This window comes from Pinus tabuliformis, chromosome 6 (genome assembly GCF_031772625.1).
Source record: "Pinus tabuliformis cultivar Carrire ecotype Pingquan chromosome 6, CPIR1, whole genome shotgun sequence".
Taxonomy (NCBI): Eukaryota; Viridiplantae; Streptophyta; class Pinopsida; order Pinales; family Pinaceae; genus Pinus; species Pinus tabuliformis.
In genome coordinates this window covers 764998765-765019326 of record NC_142292.1, presented here as the reverse complement: position 1 = coordinate 765019326, position 20562 = coordinate 764998765, and the positions used below count along the sequence as shown (strand labels likewise).

Sequence of the window (20562 nt, the reverse complement as noted above, 5' to 3'; positions counted from 1 at the left end):
TTAGGGAACATGTTTCCCTGTTTTTAGGTTTAGATCCTTGAAAATTGCAAAGCCTTTATCTCTTCATCCATGACACATTTTATGAAACTGAAGGAGGTTTTTGTAGCCCATGTTTTCCATAAAAAAAACCTCTCCTGGTTTTTGAAAACATTTCTCCAGCTGTCCAGAAACTGTCCTTGAAAAACACGTGGCAAACAGGAAAAATCCGTTTTCTGAAATTAGGGTCTCAATGAAAGCTTAGTATATCCCAACTGAAAACACTTATGAATAAAGTGAGATAGGTTATTGTAGCTGGACATTTTATGAAGAGAAACCTCCCTCATAATTCCAAAATACGTCTTCCTGTAACCAAAAACTGATTTTGAAAACGACTGCTAAAACCAGTAGACAAAGCTTGACTTTCAGCAGTTTCGTAGCGCAAGTTTAACCATAAATTCCTCCCACCTCAGAACGAATTTGAAGAAACTTAAAGAGGTTTTTGTATTTTGGTATGTTAGGAATAAAAGCCTCTTTCAGTTTTCAAAATTAAGTTTTCAGCTACTCAGAACCCCTTCTGGAAATTTACTAGTAAACGCAGAAAACAGAGTTTTTTCTGCTGAAACAGGCTGCTACAGGGGTTTCGCAGCGCGCTGCGAAACTGCTGTGTAATTTCAAAAACACAGCTTAATGCCAAAATTCGACTGTCTTGAGTTTCTTTATCTTTGAATTTCCTTCTCATGTGCCTTGGAGCTTTTCAAACTGAATATATATATGGACCCCATTCTTTCCATATGCCTCCACATAACACCAATCATTTGTTGTGCCAACCATTAATGAGAGATTACACATAGGATTCTGGACAGCTGCAGCAAAAAACCTATCTAGTGCCTAGTCAATTAAATGGGTTGCAATAATGCCTTCAGTTATCTGAGATTTCCTCAGAATACCATCTGGATCACATGTCACAAACCAACCAATCTGCCAACCAGGAACCATCCATTTCTTCGATATGCTCCCAAGAGTAATTACTGATATAGTTGATGCAAAGAATCCCATTGGAATGAATGGCTTCTTACCAAAGACAATATGAGCATATACTTCATCTAATATTATTAACAAACCTAACCTTTTAGCTGTCTCTGCAACCTTAGCCAAATGATCATGGGTAAAAGTGGTGCCATATGGGTTGCTTGGATTGATAACAACCATTGCCACTGTGTTGCTGTCTGCAATTGTATGAAGTTGATCTAGATTTATTTCCCAACCCATTTCTGGAACTGAATCATGATGCCTTGCTTCCTTTTTCTTGCATTGCCAATAAGTGAAGATGACATGAGATATAAGCTTCTATTTTGGCTGAAAAATATGGCTTGGTACAGAGCTCATAACTTCTCACAAAAACCGTATTTGGAAAAAATGAAGGAGGCTTTTGTGAACCAATCCATGCTGAACAAAAACCTATCTTGGTTTTTTGAAACACCTTCCCTACCGCCCAGAATGTGTCTTTGAAAAACAGGTGTAAAACAGGAGATGAAAAACTGCACCTACAGCAGTTTCGTAGCGCAACTTTGGTCATTAATTTCTCTCAGATCGTAATGGATTTGAGGAAACTGAAGGAGGTTTTTCTAGTTCATTCTGTTAGGAAGAAAAAACTCTTTCCATTTCCGAAAATAGGCTTTCATTTGCTTTAGAGACCTCCTGGAAGTTGACTACCTTTTCATAATAAAACTTTGGAGTTCATAAATGTATTTCTTTTCTTTGCTTCTTTTTGAAACTTGCAACCTGTGCATACCAAGACAGCTAATGACCTAATGATGAGGATTCTGATAAATATGACAGCTGAGTGAGATTTTTTATGGATCAGCACGAAATCACCTAGACAGTTGTGCTGCGAAAACACCTAAAACTGACTTATGCACTACGAAATTACCTAAAGAGCTTTGTAGCACATAATAACCTTTGAACAGAGCTGACACATGGAAATTGTGTGAATTATGAGACCAGTGGTGAATGAGAATGCATAGTGGACTCCTAAGACTCAGACTCTAAGGCAAACAAAATCTCAAACTTGGACTAGCACCGAATCTTTACCATCAAGCTAGTATGAGAAATTTTGGCATTAGAATTCTTAAGTGATAACAGTGGCTCCACTTGGGATAGTGTGCTCCTGTAGTACACTAAGAACTCGTACGTCCAATGCCTCCATTTATGACAAACAGAAATTTGCTTGACAAGCATCTCCTTTAAGTTTCTTGGGCCTTCACCTCGTGCTTAAACTTGATGATCACTGTGGGAAAAAGAAATCTACCACTACTGAAAAAAATGCTCAGTCAACCTTGAGCTTATTTGCACTTTCCTACCTACCTACCCTACCAGCTGCAAGCTCCACTTGTAGCTCAAGCAACATGATATTTCCAATAAAGCCAATCAATTGTCTTCTCTGATATTGGAGGCTCTTGACTGCATTCAACCTCAAAATAACCATGGTAGTGAGATGACCAAATCAACTTATAATGTACCTGATCTTCATAATGCAAATGAAAATGAAATACTGGTGTGCAAAGCTTGTCCATATATTCACTTATAGGGTCAAAGAATACATGGTTATGTTGATGATCATCATAACATTCTACATCTTTAGACAACTGATTCTCAACCACACAAGATTCTTTCGATATGCTATCGAACTGCTTTTCTAAATGCTGCCTACAAACAATGTAATTTTCCTCTTTCTTATGATCATTTATTGTTGTAAGCTGCTGAGAAGTTTGAAATAAAAAACCAACCTTTTCCTCTGCCCGAGGGTCGTAAAAGCTATCTTCCAGTACTTCTTCTTGCTGTTTGCAATCAATTTCATATTCTTTATGATCCAAAGACTGACAAATCTGCTGCATCTTTTCATTCATATCAAAGGATGAAACATGGTTTTCACAAGTAAACCCCTGCTGCTCTTCATGCTGCGTTTCATGAGATGTTATACTTTCTTCTTGGTGCTGAAATGCATTGTTATGAAGAGCCTCTAAAATTTCTTCATCCATAAATTCATCATCATCATAACAATCCTCCAAGTATTGAATAAGACTTAAAGAATGTCTACAGCAATCTTTGAGCAGCAATAAGGAAGGATAACATTCTTTATACATCTCATAGAATTCATCATGAAAACTAGCAAGCGGATATATTGAACCATTTTCCAAATTTTTATACCAAGACCATGCTTTTCCTTCTAAAGTGGTCATAAACATCTTCATGAGACAATCTTCAGGGAAATGAACCTTAAGACTGCGTACATGCATATGAAACCTAACCAAATGAAGAGCAGCATCATCTTTCTTTTCATCTTTGAATATTGGAAGATCCTCTAACCAATCAACCTTTGGCATAGGATTTGGAAAACCAGGGATATGAGATCGATTCATAGGAGCATACCTAGCATTCATTCTTGCAGTGGAACTCATCTTGTAACTTCATCAAGCTACTGATCTTCTAGCAGTGGAGTCACCTTCCAATTTCTAATTCGATGTGTGGAGTCGCCAAGGTAGTTTTGCAGCCTCAAAAAGATGTTTGAGCTCCTGCTACCTTCAGAAGTTCAACCTCTTAATTTCGGGAATGAATAGACTTCAGGCTCCCGGCAGACGCACCAAAATTTTATCACAAAAATAGGACCCTGATAGGCTGCAGACCAGGAAGACTTCAAGTAACTATTTCAAACCAACTTTTGGCTGAGGCTTAGCCTCCTCAACCTGAGAGGGCTCTCTCAAAGGTTAATGATTTTGATAAATATTAGATGGCTAACTCTATGAAACAAGTATGAAAAATATGAATGGTGGAAACACATTAAACAAAACTATCCATTGGGCTTATGGAGTCAACAACACCTCAATATAACAATGAACTCAACCTTACATGGAAGTCAGGGCATTCAGCGTTTAAATATTCAGAACATAAACTCATATGGGACACACAGTTTATGCATGTATACAGGAAGTCAGAGCACATTCAGTGAATTCTGAGTGATTATACATCCATACCACTGTAAGAATTAATAAAAAGGGCAACATCACATATTCTGAACATGAAAAACCCTTCATGAATCCTGAGAAGCAAAGTCAAGCATCTATTATTGAAAATGAGTCATACATATGCCAAATACAAGCTTTTCCATAAAGATTTCCAACCCTTTGTACATCAGCTCTTCTGCTATATATAGAGCTCTTTACACAACTTAGATTCCTCCTCCAGCATGAGGGAAATTCGAATTCATCCTACTATGACACCTATTGATACTCAAAACTAACTATTAAATGCAAATGACACCTAACTAGCAGTCCTAGAGACCTAATACAACTAGGAGTGTAACTCCTTATCATGATTCAACAACCTTATATAAGCATTTAAAGCATTATTTGACAACTTGCAACCTCAAGGAGTTGAATTTGATGAAGCCTCCCACATGGTCACCCAACTGCTGATGACAAACCCTAGAAATTAGGGAACATGTTTCCCTGTTTTTAGGTTTAGATCCTTGAAAATTGCAGAGCCTTTATCTCTTCATCCATGACACATTTTACGAAACGGAAGGAGGTTTTGTAGCCCATGTTTTCCAAAACAAAAACCTCTCCTGGTTTTTGAAAAAATTTCTCCAGCTGTCCAGAAACTGTCCTTGAAAAACACATGGCAAACAGGAAAAATCCGTTTTCTGAAATTAGGGTCTCAATGAAAGCTTAGTATATCCCAACTGAAAACACTTATGAATAAAGTGAGATAGGTTATTGTATCTGGACATTTTATGAAGAGAAACCTCCCTCAAAATTCCAAAATACGTCTTCCTGTAACCAAAAACTGATTTTGAAAAAGACTGCTAAAACCAGTAGACAAAGCTTGACTTTCAGCAGTTTCGTAGCGCACGTTTAACCATAAATTCCTCCCACCTCAGAACTAATTTGAAGAAAATGAAAGAGGTTTTTGTATTTTGGTATGTTATGAATAAAAGCCTCTTTCAGTTTTCAAAATTAAGTTTTCCGCTGCTCAGAACCCCTTCTGGAAATTTACTAGTAAACGCAGAAAACAGAGTTTTTTCTGCTGAAACAGGCTGCTACAGGGGTTTCGCAGCGCACTGCGAAACTGCTGTGTAATTTCAAAAACAAAGCTTAATGCCAAAATTCGACTGTCTTGAGTTTCTTTATCTTTGAATGTCCTTCTCATGTGCCTTGAAGCTTTTCAAACTGAATATATATATGGACCCCATTCTTTCCATATGCCTCCACATAACACCAATCATTTGTTGTGCCAACCATTAATGAGAGATTACACATAGGATTCTGGACAGCTGCAGCAAAAAACCTATCTAGTGCCTAGTCAATTAAATGGGTTGCAATAATGCCTTCAGTTATCTGAGATTTCCTCAGAATACCATCTGGATCACATGTCACAAACCAACCAATCTGCCAACCAGGAACCATCCATTTCTTCGATATGCTCCCAAGAGTAATTACTGATATAGTTGATGCAAAGAATCCCATTGGAATGAATGGCTTCTTACCAAAGACAATATGAGCATATACTTCATCTGATATTATTAACAAACCTAACCTTTTAGCTGTCTCTGCAACCTTAGCCAAATGATCATGGGTAAAAGTGGTGCCATATGGGTTGCTTGGATTGATAACAACCATTGCCACTGTGTTGCTGTCTGCAATTGTATGAAGTTGATCTAGATTGATTTCCCAACCCATTTCTGGAACTGAATCATGATTCCTTGCTTCCTTTTTCTTGCATTGCCAATAAGTGAAGATGACATGAGATATAAGCTTCTATTCTGGCTGAAAAATATGGCTTGGGACAGAGCTCATAACTTCTCACAAAAAACGTATTTGGAAAAACTGAAGGAGGCTTTTGTGAACCAATCCATGCTGAACAAAAACCTATCTTGGTTTTTTGAAAAACCTTCCCTACCGCCCAGAATGTGTCTTTGAAAAATAGGTGTAAAACAGGAGATGAAAAACTGCACCTACAGCAGTTTCGTAGCGCAACTTTGGTCATTAATTTCTCTCAGATCGTAATGGATTTGAGGAAACTGAAGGAGATTTTTCTAGTTGATTCTGTTAGGAATAAAAACCTCTTTCCATTTCCCAAAATAGGCTTTCATTTGCTTTAGAGACCTCCTGGAAGTTGACTACCTTTTCATAATAAAACTTTGGAGTTCATAAATGTATTTCTTTTCTTTGCTTCTTTTTGAAACTTGCAACTTGTGCATACCAAGACAGATAATGACCTAATGATGAGGATTCTAATAAATATGACAGCTGAGTGAGATTTTTTATGGATCAGCACGAAATCACCTAGACAGTTGCGCTGCGAAAACACCTAAAACTGACTTATGCACTACGAAATTACCTAAAGAGCTTTGTAGCACATAATAACCTTTGAACAGAGCTGACACATGGAAATTGTGTGAATTATGAGACCAGTGGTGAATGAGAATGCATAGTGGACTCCTAAGACTCAGACTCTAAGGCAAACAAAAACTCAAACTTGGACTAGCACCGAATCTTTACCATCAAGCTAGTATGAGAAATTTTGGCATTAGAATTCTTAAGTGATAACAGGTTATCCTTATTATAAATGTCATGTATATCATTTAATGTAAAGGTCATGAAAAGACCTAATTTGTAACCCCACTATGCATGGGATGGATAATGTAATATTTCTTGTTTTTGTCACGTATAAACAATTGGTATAACCCCACTTGGTTGGGTGGATGAGTCAAATTTGGTATATCCCCACTTGGTTGGGAGATGGATGTATGTATGAGTCATTGGTGATAGGAAGGTCATTGGTGATGTATGTATAGAGTCATGTTTGCAGACTTTGCTTATGCTCAGGGGGAGCATGGACTCAATCATGGGAGCTCAATCAGTACACTTCATCATATCAGAGAATTCAGCATGTACTCAGGGGGAGCATGACTAGCATAATATATGTCAGAAGGGGAGCATGACCCTTTTCCCATGATTTCAAAGGGGGAGAGTGACTTGGTGTTTTTGCCATCAAGTCCAAAGGGGGATATTGTTGGCATTATGATACAGGTATTGTCCTTGATGGAAACTCACTCAGATGAAAGATCACAGTACAATAGGTTAACAACAAAGAATTACAGATCAAAATGAAGAAAGAGAGGTATACGTAGGTTCACCTTGACCAAGGTGCGTATACACGCAGGTTCACTGACCACAAGTAGCGTATACGTACACATGCACTTTCATAGAAGGAAAAGTGTGTATACCTTGGAAAACTAAGTTTTTGGTTTGAAGTATTTGGTCCATGGTATTGGTCCAAGGTATCTGGTATGAGGTATTGACCCTAGGTATTTGGTCCAAGGTATTGGTCCATGGTATTGAGAAAGGCCTAAAACTATAAAAGGAGGAGAAGATCATTAGGCCAAGGTGTGCAAGTATCGAATATCTGATGAAGTGTGAGATCTAGTATGCAGGTTATTGGCTTATGGTGTTGTGCTTGATCTGAACCAGGGATGAACCTTAGCGGTTGATGGAGGATAAGATCTAATGATGGATCGAGATCTTAAGGCTTGAAATGAATTATATTTATATGGTTTGATCATGTTTATTCTAGATCTGTATACTGATGCATGTGTTGTTCTGTAAATATTATGATTTGGGTATAACTGAAGTCTGGAATAGCTGCAGAATTATGAATTAATATTTGCAGATGTATACGCTGGTTGGCTTTGAGAAAAGTGTGTATACACGCAGGTTCGACACATGGAAGTAGTGTATACCTTATAAAATATGTTTTAGTTGTTTATGTTGTTGTTTCAAAGTTTTGGGTTCTGGTTACTGTATTCTGGTGACAGTATTCTGAATGATCAGATTGATGGGTTGTCAAAGTGATTGATTGATTCGGTTGTGGTTGGTTCAGAAAGTGATTGGTTGATGCAGATGTATTTGATGATTGAATTACAGTAATGATGTTGTTGATGGATCCAGTCTGAAAATTTATGAAACGTGGTCCATGGAGGAAGAAAGAAGGTTGTAGCCTTCTGTAGGTCGCAGCCTATGTACTACTAAACATATCGGCTAGTACAAGAGTTAGGGGGTTGTAGCTCCCTTACAGGAGAAGCTGGAGAACGAGAGAAGATTGTAACCTTCTGCAGGTAGAAGCCTGCATAGTGGTATAACTCTGCACCACTACAAAATCGTAAACAAATTTTCTTATTATTAAAAGAAGACAGAGACGACAGCAGCAGGTGGTTTTCACCCACATTGGGTTTCCACCTTATATCTTGGTGTTCATGTGTGTTGATTATGTGTGATTCTTTATCCTGCTTTTACTGCACTGTCTAATAAATCTCTGATATACTGGTTAAATTTCAATGCATGATAAATTGGGTAAATCAAAAGTTCTCTGCATATACGTTGGTTGCCTTAATTACAGTTGTGTATACACGCTAGTTCACTTAGCTGAAGTAGAATATGCAAATATGTTTGGAAAATTAAATTATTGATCTGATAATACTGATTCACCCCCCCTCTCAGTATTATTTCCAACAAAGAAGTGAGAAAAGTTGTCAAGGAGAGGGTAATTCTAAGGTTCAACATGCACCCACTGCAAAATCATTGCATGTCCCCATGTAGTTTTGCCAAAAATGTGAATTCTTGATCCAGATTTAAACAGGAATGTAACAAATTACAGAGATAACCATAAACATAGAGATGCAGTGGAAATAACACTTCATTTCATTACTGTAAAATACTAAAATCTGCTTACAAACAAAAATGGAAATAAACCAGCTAGGGTGATAATAGCTTATCTCTAAGAAGAGATGTGGCGGCTACATGCCTCTGAACTATGTTACAATGAGGCTCGAAGGCCTATTTATTGTTGAGAGACAATGGAAAGCCCTTCACATCCCGAAACCTAACCCTGGAAGATAAAACGCCAAATTGTGCACCCCGTTTGGGTAAATTGGTACATCAATTTCTCGGGGTTGTAACTTTGGCATACCATCTATGTTTGACGCGTACAATAGCTCGTTAGAAAGATCTATCCGAGCACTACAACTTTGGGAAAGGCAACATGGGTCCATGGACCCATGGGACCCATGTTGCCCCCACATTTCCCAAAAAACGTCATTTAGGGCCTCAAAACAGCTTCAGAAGTTCAGGACCCGAAAATCTGCTAAAAATAGTAAACTGTGCTACAATTTAGGAAACTGAAAAACTGAAAGAGACAGTTGTGGGGGTCCAAATAGGATAGGTAGGTGGCCACCATCATCCACTTGGATCATTCCTCCCCCCTTAGGAAGCAATGCTCCCCATTGCATTGAGTTCCTCCATCTGCTAAACTTGGTCCCTGGTGAGCTATTCTACAATCTCTAATGTGTCCAGTAATGGTGGGAAGCATGGTCTAGGGCGGTACACATTGAACACTTTGTGCAGGCGAAGGAATGGAGGAATGTTGTGCTCCAAAGCATTGTTTCCCACAGTCTTGATACTGCTGTAAGGACCATGTCGGAGTGGTCTGAGCTTCTGATGGGCTCTTGTAAGGTGTTCTTTATGTAGATGTAACCAAACTTTTTCGCCCACCTGAAAGTTGTGTGGTACCCCTGTGAGTGAGGAGAAGTTGTTCTTGTGTTCTGTCTTGACCGTATCCCTTTGATGCTGTTGCTGTGTGGAGGAACCCTTCACGACGGTCATGGGTGTGGTGACGATCTTCTCCTTTCTTTGGGAGTGAACTAGACAGATGAATTTCCTAGTCTGGGAGATGAGCTTGCTGCCTTTCTTAGCAGTGATCAAAGAGGTGGTGGTAGGTGGGGCTACCTCTGGTATCCTGTATAATGAATTATTCAAAGAAATAATGATAGCACGAGGCCTTGACTCATACACGGCATGTCGCCTCCACAAGTATGGTTGGCCTAATAGTACATCACAAGCATCCAGAGGTGTAACATCACACAATACCTCATCTGTGAAGGGCTTGATGCTGTAGGGAAGGTGGCACTGCTGGCGAACTTTGAGATCTCGTCCTTCATGAAGCCACCCAATACTGTACGGCTGCGAGTGTGGTGTAGTCGGTAGGCCCAACTGCTTCATGACCTATGCTGAAATGAGGTTCTTTTGGCTGCCATTGTTGACAATGAATTGCAGCGGCGAACCCTTCACCCACATCTGAGTGGAAAAGACGTTCCCCCTCCTCTGGATCTTCGGGTTCATTCTTCTAGATCTTGGCGGTGGCAACAGTGGCACTAGGATCCACATCAATGATCTACTTCCCTTTGCCATTCCCCTTGTCGAGTTCTGGCTCAGGGTCGGAACATGCATCTGATTCTGAAGCCTTCAACTCGGCCACCAACGACTGCTTGGTCTAACACTCACTTTTGTTATGAGTCGGACTCTTGTGGAACTCACACCACTTTCTTGTGTCCTTCTTCGGCTTCGTGGTGTTGTTCTTTTCTTGCAGCTTCAACAGGTTGTCTTGGGTCATCCCGTCTTGGCTTTGTCCCTTGGGCTTCGAATTTGCAAATCCAAAGTCTCGCTTCTTCTGTTTGAACTTTTGCTCGATTTTGACAGCGTATTGGTACGTCGTGCCAAGCTAGGAGATGTTCAGGAACTCCATCTCTTCCTGGATGTATCTGTGTAGGCAGCTGCGATATTTGAGTACTAGATGTAGATCAGAATCTCTCATACCCAACTATGTGCGAAGGGTATGAAAAATGTTTGTAAACTTTGGCACATCTTGGTCCCTTCCTTGCCACAGCGTGGTCCACTTTATGTATTTGTCCTTGTAGCTTTTGACAGGGTAGTATTGCTCCTTGACGACATCTCGGAATGAATCCCAAGTGGGTGCAGCTGAAAATAGTGAGCTTGTGTTTTAATTCTTTTGCTCGTAGTAGGTTTCCCACTAATCCTTGACATGGGGGGCTGCTTTGAGAAGAGTTAAAACAATCTTTTCTCGACTCGAAAATTCATGAATAGAAAAATACCCATATAGCAGATTTAACCATTTATCTACGACATCTGCATCTATTTGACCCTCGAAGATGGGGATTTCAAAATGAACTTGTACCTTAAAAGGTGTGGCGTTTCCAGAGTAGCTGTTGGAAGTCGATGCATCGCCTCTGGGTAGCCGCTGAAGGATCTATGCAAACCTCTCCATCATCGCGTTCCTTTGTCGCTCGAGGGCTTCTTCGAGCAAGATTTTGATAGGATCTCCTGCTCCCTCGTCTTTATTTTCATCTGCCATGGGAGGTTGTCGGGTTTTGCGAGGCTGGTCTTGCAAAGGTTCGACCAGTTCAAGCCCTAAATCCTTATATCCTGACCTCGTTGGGGACATGCAAAGAAAAATAGAGAAAAAGCAGACCGCTCTTATACCACTGATCCAGATTTAAACAGAAACGCAACAAATTACAGAGATAACCATAAACACAGATATGCAGTGGAAATAACACTTCATTTCATTATTGTAAAATACTGAAATATGCTTACAACTAGAAATGGAAATAAACCAGCTAGGGCGATGGTAGCTTATCTTTGAGAAGAGATGTGGCAGCTACATGCCTCTGAACTGTGTTACAATCAGGCTCAAAGGCCTATTTATTGTTGAGAAACAATGGAAAATCCTTCACATCCCAAAATCTAACCCTAGAAGATGAAACGCCAAATTGTGGGCCCCGTTTGGGTAAATTGGTACATCAATTTCCCAGGGTCATAACTTTGGCATACCATCTCCGTTTGACATGTACAATAGCTTGTTAGAAAGATCTATCTGAGCACTACAACTTTGGGAAGGGCAACATCGGTCCATGGACCCATGTTGCCCCTAGATTTCCCAAAAAACGTCGTTTAGGGCCTCAAAATAGCTCCGGAAGTTCAGGACCCGAAAAACTACTAAAAATAGTAAACTGTGCTACAATTTAGGAAACTTAAAAACTGAAAGAGATAGTTGTGGGGGTCCAAATGGGATAGGTGGGTGGCCACCAACATCCACCTAGATAAATTCTTCTTTCCTATTGCATCTGCTGAGACACTTCTCCTAGTACATCTAATTTTCTTCTCTTGCTCCTTTTTGAAGTGACTTCCATCCTGGGTTTCTTCATGAGAAGTTTGTATTTAAGGTTGATGAATGTTCTGTTCAAGTTTCTATTCTTCCTCTTCAACTTCCTATTTTTCTTGTACCATATCCCTAGGTGCAGTATTGTATTATCATGAATAACTTTATCCAATTTATTTTGTTCCCTCAGGGCTTCATTTTCTTTCTTAATATGCCTGTTCAATATCTATAAATCATATATTTCCTGTTTGAGAGAGTCAGTTAGAGGTTCTTTTGGATTGACAGGGGGTTCTGGATTGGCTGAGGATTCTAGATCCACTGAGGCACTTTTCTTCTCCAATGATTCTATATAATCATAAATTTGTTGCTGCATTCGGTCTATGCCTGGAGATCCTCTGCTAGGGCTGCCTTCGAAGTATTGTTCAGGGGCATTTTGAGGACTGTGTGTAAATGGAACATTATTAGGAGATGGTACTAGGGTTTCTTCTTCTAGATTTATGAACTTTGTTCCCTTTGATGATACCTTTTTTACCATACCTCAGAGTCTAGAGCTGCTTCTAAGTTGTAGAGGGCTTATGTTCTTCTCATTTGTACCCTTTTTCTCCTTTCCTATCTTTTCCTTTCTCTTGATTTGTTTCCTAATCTCTGTCAATTTTTCAGAGATTAATTGTTCATCATCTTGTTGTAATGAAGATTCAAGTTTATTTCTAGTAATTCCACCAACTTTCTTTTTCATCTTCCCTTTTTTCTTGATCTGTTGTCTGATCTCTGTCAATTTTTCAGAGACTATCTTTTCATCATCTTTCTGTGTGGAGGACTCAGGTTTGCTTTGAATGGCCATACTGGTATTTTTCCTCCTACTCCTTCCGACATTACCCTCTTCAGAAGATTCTAGTGCCTCTTGGAAACAGTTTCTTATCAGGATGTTTTCCCAAGTATCTCTTATTCTTTTCAAATGAAACTCAACCAATATTTTTACCAACCCATGATGGTACATAGTTTTGTGTATGAATTCTATTTTCTTCTATACATTTGAAGCCATCCTACTTAAACTGTTTAGAAGGAAGAAAGAGAGGTTGATGTCTCCATTTTCTAGAAAGTTTATAAATAAATGTATATGATAGACATACATGCACCCGAATCTCCCCTCACAAGTAATGAATTTCTGTAATATCAAAAGCATGCTTCTCCACTTATTTTTAAGTGCTAAAATAGGAATTCCTTTTCTAAACACAGAGACATCCATACTTGGGTTCCTGAGGATTACCTTCCATGATTCACTGTGAAATTCCTTATTTTTAAACCATCTCTCACCAAGTGTTGTAGTTTCGTAGCCTCTGCTATGTAAGATTTTGTTACTGCAAACTTAATGTCTTCAATTTCTACTTCTGTACCAAAGAATGATCTAGAAAAATATTTTGTGATCTCTTTGTGATAGCCATCAAATTTTTCAATGAAATTGAGCCATCCAGCCTTCTGCAGCATCTCCTTGAGTTGTGGGTATCCTTCCATATATTTTGCTCGTAGTAGCTTTGTCCTGACAATGAGTCCCATGGCTTCTGTTTCGTAGAATTTCTAACCTTCAGAATTACTCTCCTAGTTTATGAAATGGATTGATTGCGGCTATGGTGAAAAAGAACTATGGTTTGTGTGGAATAAGTAGTCGGTGAGGGTTTGGAGAGACGTGAATACGTTGGTCACATCATAGTTTTTACCGTTAACAAATGGAGTTATTAGGGACCATTTAGGTACAGAGTATGGAGACTGTAGTGGAGGTGTGGTATGATGAAATTATTATAGACTGTTTGGTACCAAATGTGGAAGATGTGGTATCATGAAGTGGCAGTCAAATCAAATGATGACTTGTTAAGGAGACATATGATCGTTCATATTATACATGACTTATGTTTGTAACTTGTTGTTTGAAATAAATTTTGCATTTTACCTTTAGAACATAACCTTTTGCTTGATAATTCTTTTGGTGTTGATCCGTAGGTACTTTTAGCATGGTTGATCTCCAAAACTTCATTCTTCGATTTTCTTGCATTCACGATTTATTTGTGAGTTGTACAATTGTGCCAGAGTTGATAAGTAAGTTGTAACTGCAGAATCAGATTAGCTTCGGAATGGAATCAGCTGCAGAATGTGAAAAGAAGGAAAAATGAAATATGGCTATGGAATATGAGTGTAAAAATGAAATGGTAATGATTTATGACAATGAGATGGAATGAGGTGTAAGATAAAATGAGAAATAGGGTGAAATGGAGTAAAACTATAAAAATAAAATGTAATGAAATATGACAGTGAGATGAAATGGAACTCTAAAATAAAATGAAAACAGAATGAGATAGAATGAGACTATGAATTTGCAGACTCTAAACTACAAATGAATGTAGCTTTTTGTCACTACTTATTATAGAAAGGAAATGAAAAATATAGGATGTCAAAAATTTCTGATTTTCACCCATCAGAAACCACTAAAACCATCCAAGAATGAGAAATGCTTCTTACCTGCTAATGTATCTAACAGTTGATCTATAAAGGGAAAAGGAAAATGATATTTAAGGGTAGCTTTATTCAATTCTTGGTAATCAATGCACACCCTCCATTTACCATCCTTTTTAGGCACAATCACTAAAGGGGAAACCCATTGGTTGTCTGAAATTGGGTAAATGAAGTTTACATTCAATAGTTTTTGCTACTCTTCTTTCACAATTTCCCTAAGATTTGGATTCGTCCTTCTTTGACGTTGTCTGATAGGTTTACAGTTTTCCTCAATGTAGATGTGATGTATACAAATCTTAGGACTAATTCCTTTCATGTCAGTATATTCCAATGCATATGCAGCAGAATGTTGTTGTAATGTTTTGATTATCTTTTCTTGTTGTAATTTCTCCAAGTTTTTGTTTATGTTTAATGTTCTCCTTGGAAAGATTTCAATTGTAGAGCTACCAAATTCTTCCATATAATAAAGAGACATCTGCCTAGATGACAAATATTCAATATTGGATTTTTCTTGAAATTGATCATGTTCATATTCTTGAGATGATTCAAAATTTTCCAGTGTATTTAAGATTTGACTTTCTTCAGTAATGTCTGAAATAGTAAAGAGAGGCTGAATGTCATTTTCAGCATCAATCCATTCTTTGTCATCTATTTCTATGATTGTTCTAGCTGGAGGATATAGAGTGAATTTCTTTTTTGAATTCCCATCAGAAATATACATGTCACCAGATCTACAGCTAATGAAAGCATCATTTGTGGCCAACCAAGGTCTTCCTAATATGAGTGAATATCCTCCTAGATTGTTCTTGGGGGTTAAGATCATAGAATCAACAGGATATTCCCAAGAATCTAAGGATACTGAAATATCTTCTAACACACCATATGGTTTGATTACAGATCTGTTTGCTAATTGCAGTAATGTAGGTGTGTAAAGAAGATTAGGAAGCTTGAGTTGTTCCATGGTTTGTTTCCTCATGATGTTTATTGCTGCTTCTAAATCAATCAATGTATTTGGAATTTCAACTCCATTGATATGTGTTTTCACAATTGGACTTCCTGGATCTACATATTTTTGTATGGCAATTTTTCCCATCATTATATCTCCTATTTTTCCTACTAGGTGAATTATTTTTGTTTCTTTTGCTTTTCTTCCTGGTTTCTTTATGCTCAACTCCTTTATTGTTTTAGCTAGGATTGGAATCTCCTTAATGACTTGTACCAAAGGGATTTTGATATAGACATTTTTCAATTCATCTAGAAAATCATAATTAGGCAACATAATCTACTTTTCTACTCCTTTATCAACTTGTAACCTTTTAGGAAAAGGAGGTGCAGAAGTAGATACTGGTCGCTCAATGATATGAGTTGAGTTCACTGGTTCTTTCTGTTTTTCATTTTCAGTATTTTGGTTTTGGAGAGATGTTCCTTCAAAACTTTTATTGGGTTGTAGAGAGTCTTCCTCAGAATTGTCTTGTTCTTGAATAACTACAGAAGGCCTTTCCTTTTCTAATATCCTACCAGATCTTAGTTGAACATCATTAAGATCTAGAGGAGTGATAATATAAGTTGGAAATTGTTGTCCTTCCACCATGTAAGTATTCTGAGGATTTTTATTGTTGGAGTTTGGTAATGGTTGGGAAGGTAGCTGATTTGGTCTCTCCTGAAATGGTAGTAAGAGTTGAGGATTTTGGTTTTGTTGTGGAATTTGTTATGGAAATGGTAGTGAAAGTTGAGGGTTATGATTTTGAAGTTGTTGTGGAATGTGTGGGGAAGGATAATTTTGATATGATGGAGGATTTTGATAATATTGAGAAAATATCCCATAAGGATTTTGTACTCCTTGAGATTGAGGTTGAGGTTGAGGCCAAAGTTTGTGCCAAGAATTCCAATTTGGTGGGGGCTGAAGATACATTTGATTGTTAAATCCATGATTTTGTGGCCCCTACCAAGGTCTTCTAGAGACAAAGCAAAGAGATTCTGCTGAATTTGGAATTATTTCTTCTTGAAAAACAACCTTAAGACCTGGAATTGAAGGACAACCCTTGGTCTCATGGTTTTCTGAACAAATCATATAAGTCTCTATAATTTTTGCATCCAAAAGACATTCTCTTAAAGTGTTTTTTTTTTTTTTTTTTTTTTTTTTTTTTTTTTTTTTTTTTCTGCATTTGGGACATAAAATAGCTAAAGAATCAGCCTTGGTTTTCTGCTTGTTTTGCAACTTAAGGGTGTCTATTTGCTCACTAAGGCTCCCTAGAATATCTGTTTTGAATTCATCAAGCATATTCCCAATTTCTGCCCTACTCACTGATCCAGTTGCAGACTTATTCACTCTAACAAGAGAAGGATCTCTTGGACCTTTCCCAGTTTTGGATTTCCCTCTTGAGAGATGAACACATAATTCTCCTATGTCACTTAATGGGAATTGAGAGATATCTCCCTTCCCCATCATGTTAAGGATATCTATCCACTCATCTCTAATGGCTTTTAATAAAAGAGCTTTTAAGGTATCTTCATCTAAATTTTCCATCTTTGCTCTTTTCAAGTTATAGTTGAATCTTTCAATTAAATCCTCCAAATTTTCATCCTCTCTTTGTATCATTTTGAACACTTCATCCTTGTGATTGGTAGGCCTGCAATAATCCAAATACCTACCCAAAAACGCTTTCTTCATGTCATTCCACGTTCTAATGGACTGAGTGACGAAGCCCATGAAACACTTCAAAGCAGCTTCTTTCAATGTTGAAGGAAATAACTTAAGTTTTTGAGAGTCTTCTAAGTAATCATAGTTTCTGCACAAGACTTCAAACTCAAATAAAAAAGTTTCAGGGTCCTCACTTTTTAACACATGGAAATTTGGGAGGACAGAAGGTGAGATATTTTTCATTATGGCATTTGTTTCTTCATCCACTACACGGAATCCAAAAGAATTATCTATTTCCCAATTTCCTCTGCCTCCTCCATTATTTCCTCTACCTCTTTTTCTACCCCCTCCTCCAAACAGTGTGAATTCTCCATCCTCTCCCTCTTCTGCCATTATAGTTTCTTCAGATTCAATATAAGGTTCAACCTGCAAGGTTACTTTCTCTTCCTTTGGTTCTTCTATTAATGGAAAATGGGAGAGAGGTTCCACTTCTTCTTCCTCACCGGGTATTCCTAATTCTTCAACTAAAATGTGCTCCCCTGTGGAGGTGAAAAAGGCTACTCCTGCTGTTGGAGACCTAAGATTTTTCTCCTCTAGGACTGCCTCGGGAGATGAAGTAGGAGATTCTTTTGATTGGATTTCTGACCTTAGAATTTCAAGAGTTATATGGCTGGGAGTATGAGCTTGAGATAGAGGAGTATCTCTTCTTGTCCTTGGTGGAGTAGGTGGTGTTGTAGGAATTGAACTTCTGCCTCTAGCTATAAATCTACCCCTAGAGTCTCTTTCTCTATGCATATCAATTTTTTGTTTTGAATGTAAGAGATAAGGTTACCTAATTACACTTCCCCAACAACGGCGCCAAAATGTTTAGTCAATTTAGTGTCCTAAATTTCTTGCATAAATTATCAACCGAGGTTCGTAAGTTGATGAAGTGTAGTGCACTGTATGTGCTTAGTTAACCCTTCTTAATTCGTTGTTTTGTATTTTATATTGTTTTTGGGGGTTTATGTCCTTTGATTCCTAACAATGTACAATCTGAACTATGAGAAGCTGAATCTAAACTTCCTAAAGGTGAACCAAGAGCTTAAAACTAGTCAAAATATAAGTTAAAAGAAGGAAAAACAAAGCATCTGTCATATCTGGTCATTAATCCTAAGTCATGAATCTAATTCTTAAAATTAAAAAGTAAAGTTGTAAGGCAAGTTGAAATAAATACAGAGAAGTAAATTAACTGAAGTACTTCTGGTTACCCAAACCTTCAATTTTGAAAGATAGCTTTCTTGAGATGGAATATAAGAAACTCTCTGTACTTTATGGTCTAAAGAACTAAATTAAACATGTAGAAAGTAACTGATTGGTTTCAACCCTTGTGTAAAGTGAATGTTTAACAATTTAGTTTAGGATGGATATCAGCTTGTAATGGTGATCAAAAACATTCATTCACACAGTGCATTGGCAATCTGAACTAGGAAATAAATAACAAAAACAATGAGTAAACTAATCAACAATGTATCCTCATTAATTTCAACCTTACTCTGTTTAAAAAAAAAATCATTTCCTTTATGAAATGGATTGGAGAGACAAGACTACACAATTGAATTCTAACATTATGCTACTGATCAGAACTAAAAGAAATCAAACTACAGGAAATCAACCTAAGTTACAAACACTACTAAAAGTAAATGATGAAATTAAAACTAAATAGAAAACAAATGAAAATAAAACCTCCTTCAGTGCAGGGGCCCTCTGCAACTGACTGGGTTGAGCTGCTAACTAATTCAAATGCTCCTTCAAATGATCATTGGTCAACACACAACTTTATATTATAAACAAGAACAAAAGTTCAAAATTACAGAGTTGCAAGTCTGAGATTAATACATCAAAAACTTCGAACCCTTCTCTGTTCTGTACAACTGGTATTTAAAATAAAAATATTCATAACTGTCTTTTAAGGAAAATTAGCTGCAGGTGGTCTACACATATCACAACAAAACTGCGTAAATGTTTGATCAGCTACGGGTGACTTGAATTCGAGCAAGATGGTTGCACAGAACCGTTCACAGGTGGTTGATCCGAGTTAATGTTGCAATAGAATTGTTGGATTTATAATTAGCCATGAAAGAGTAAACAAAGAGTCCTATTGCTTCTGGGTTTCATATGTTTGACTCCACCTTTGATTGTGGTCTTGAGCTAGCTTTTTTATCGATCTGGGTTGGGTGACTAGGATGGAATCCATGTCGAGACGATTCCAGAGATGCCCATGTGGCCGGTTTCTTTGTTTGACACCTGGAACCTGCCAAACCACGGAAGTAGCTACGGAACACATAGTTAGCTGCAGAATAGGCTGCGTTCTATAGCTAATTTGAAAAAACTTATTCAAATAGCAAAAACATAAAAGTATAACATGTCAATCATTTAATGTCCTCCTTAAGACAAAATCTATCATTTATCATTGATGGGGATCTGTATTCTTATGGAAAAACAAGGGAAAGAAGTGAGAAAATTTGTCAAGGAGAGGGTAATTCTGAGGTTCAACACTAAGAACTAAAGGTAACTTTCTTTATTTAAAGAATTATTGGTACATATCAAAATGTTACATAACTGGGAAACTAGACTTTTTACACTCTTATCCTCTTCTACTTCTGCTAGGTTCTAAATGCCTAATGGGCTTCTCAATCCCTTTATTTCTACAAAATGAGTGAGGGAAAAATTTCAGAGGCCTTGAGCATTATTCAGAGTAGGGGGGGTGAAACATTAGTGTGACTTATGAACAATTTTTACCCTTTATTAAACTTTAACTGAAATGCACACTTAATTTGTAGCACATCACAATATATTAGCAGCTAATAACATATGAATAACCACGATCATATTAGTAAAAAAATATAAGAATATAACCATGAGATTAACAATGCATGAACCATAGACCATCACAACACATCACAATAACACATCAATATTCACACATGTGGACATCAGATGTAAGGAGGAAACCAGAAGGGTAAAAACCATCATCAATAGATCATCTTCGTTGTCATCTCTTCTATTATGTGAAAATTCTTTACATCTGATTCACTAGCCACTACTAGTGTGTAAGACACCACTTGCTAATCATGTGATCTGCTACTCACTCCATAAAAAAAACCTGAAGAACTTTGTAGGCCACCACCTGCTGGAAGCCACTAATCCCAATAAGCCTCACCCAACCACCATTAGATGGAAGCCATCATTCCCATGTTCTCAGAACACCACTTGAAGGATCTTGGTACACCTTGAATATGTAAGCCATCACTTGCTAAGTGAAAGTCCTAACCTTCAACACATATCACACAGACCATGTTTAAAAAAGTTGTTGGCTTAAGGGGGCC

General features: G+C 37.7%; 2 pseudogenes; both read right to left on the bottom strand.

Annotated features, from left to right (window-relative positions):
• Positions 1-867: 867 nt before the first annotated feature.
• On the bottom strand, positions 868-1248 carry LOC149260970 (putative aminotransferase TAT2 pseudogene; annotated as a pseudogene).
• A 4085-nt stretch (positions 1249-5333) lies between these two features.
• On the bottom strand, positions 5334-5714 carry LOC149260969 (putative aminotransferase TAT2 pseudogene; annotated as a pseudogene).
• Between the last annotated feature and the right edge of the window lie 14848 nt (positions 5715-20562).